The sequence below is a fragment of the Alligator sinensis genome, unplaced genomic scaffold (genome assembly GCF_000455745.1).
Source record: "Alligator sinensis unplaced genomic scaffold, ASM45574v1 scaffold382_2, whole genome shotgun sequence".
NCBI classification, from domain to species: Eukaryota; Metazoa; Chordata; order Crocodylia; family Alligatoridae; genus Alligator; species Alligator sinensis.
In genome coordinates this window covers 2,187,251-2,189,177 of record NW_005841978.1, presented here as the reverse complement: position 1 = coordinate 2,189,177, position 1,927 = coordinate 2,187,251, and the positions used below count along the sequence as shown (strand labels likewise).

Genomic DNA, 1,927 nt, shown 5'->3' with positions numbered 1-1,927 from the left:
ACTGGCAGGGGGGTTGGAAGGTCATCCTCAGGCCACAAATGCTGGGGTTGGGTATTGGAGGGGCTGGCTGGGGCACGAAGGCACTAAAGTGTGGGGCTAGGCTGCAGGCAGCCCCCACACTTTTGCACTCTCATGTCCCAGCCAGCCCTGGTCATCATCTACACAAGCATTTTGGTGAAGTTAATTACTCCACTGTATTGTCTCCAATAGAACTATCTTATGGTGCAGTTAATTCATCTACTTCATTTTGATACCAGCATTCATGTAGACAGTGGGCACATTTACACATTCACCGGACTGTGCAGCTGTTACTGTGCAGTTATTTAGTACTTGCTTAAGCCAACTTTTGCTTAAGCAAGTACTAAATAACTGCACAGTTACTGGCTTTACTGCACAGTCCTGCCACCACACAATTATTTTTAGCTGGTACTGCACAGTAGCAACAAGGTACTGCACCATCACTGTCCATGCCTGAAGATGCTACATCATGGTAGCAATTAGCTATGGCACAGTAGCTCATTGCTAGGGTGACACAGTGTCTCATGTAGATGTGCCCAGTGATGCTTTACTGCAGAGCTAATTAGTCAGCTCTGCAGTAACATGCACATGTAGATATCTATGATTTTTATGATACATTTAGGCTGTTCTTGTTTGACACAGAAAACTCTTTTAGGTATGCCCTGCATTGGAATCTCATTCTACTCTAGTGTGGTCCTCTAGTTTCTTTAAGCCCACAGTTTTCACTTGTATGGCTGAAACAATTGTAAATAGCTGTCACAAGAATATTAAAATAATTGTCTCCAGCTTTCATTTTCACAAAATAAATAAAAAAAAAAGACTTATGTGTTTCTCTAGGGCCCATGTCTGTTTTAAAGTGTAGGGGTGAAATACTATTACACTTTAGGTGCCTAAATGGTAATTTTCCAAACACATATGTAACAGGCTGCAGGCAGGCAGCCTGGGGCAATTAGCCAGGTGGTAACAGGCCACCTGCAGCCTCTGGCTCAGGTTAATAAGTAATGAAGAAAAGTTGATTGGCTAACCAGGAAAAGGAAGTGGGGAGGAGGATTTGGTAGGAAGAATGTGTGCATGAAGAGAGAATTCCTTAAATGAAGATGCATGGGTGAGCACTAGCCTTGACTGGGATTGTTTATTTTGGAATTGTTTTGTATTAGCATCTCTGTGCCTTGTGATGGAGATTAATTTGGGGATTTGAAGCTTGTGTTGCTGGGAACATGCTATAGGTGTGTTCATGTGGATTGTATGCTTTTTGTCTAGCTCCTGGGAAGCAGGAGAACCCAAGGTATTATAGTTTGTGTTTCTGATCCTAGAAATAAACTGTTGCTGGTGTCAGATTAAAGGGCTCCAGGACTTGCTTACAGTTTGCAATTCTATTATCTGTGTAGTTTGAATTTGTTGGCATGCAATCTTCTTTGGAACATGTTCAGTAAGTGATACATTGTCTCGGTAGGTACAGTGATATATATGTTTAAGTTCCCAGGTTAGGAAGGAGGAGAGCACCTTCCTATATCTACCACCAGTAGCTGAGTGGCTCAGGTTTATAGAGACTTTTCACCTAGGAGGGAAAGGGGGTTTGAACCTGCATCTCCAGTTTCTCAGCACAATGCTCTAATCACACTAAAGACTTGGCATTAGCAAGGCCCTTCTCCAGTTGTCCATTTGAAGCTAAGCCTACCTCTCTGGCTCATTCCAAATCCAGTAAAGCTAATAGACTATCACCAACTGGTTTTATTGGTCTTTATATCAATTATTTACAGAAGGGTTCACATTACCCAGATGGGAGCAAATTAAAGAATGAATTCCTAGGACCTTCTAAATAGTGACATTTGAGAGTTCCCAAGTGATAGCAGGCAATTAGGGGCAAAATTCTAGCAGGAATTCCAAGTAGTTAATTTTTATTCAGTTA

At 41.9% G+C, this 1,927-nt stretch overlaps 1 long non-coding RNA gene across 1 annotated transcript in view; it reads left to right on the top strand.

The window, feature by feature from the left end:
* Positions 1 to 1,051: 1,051 nt before the first annotated feature.
* Positions 1,052 to 1,927, top strand: part of LOC102380488 — a 31,967-nt gene continuing 31,091 nt past the window's right edge. The window contains exon 1 of the long non-coding RNA XR_323503.1: positions 1,052 to 1,123. This is a non-coding gene — a long non-coding RNA (uncharacterized LOC102380488). The remainder of the gene's footprint in view (positions 1,124 to 1,927) is intronic.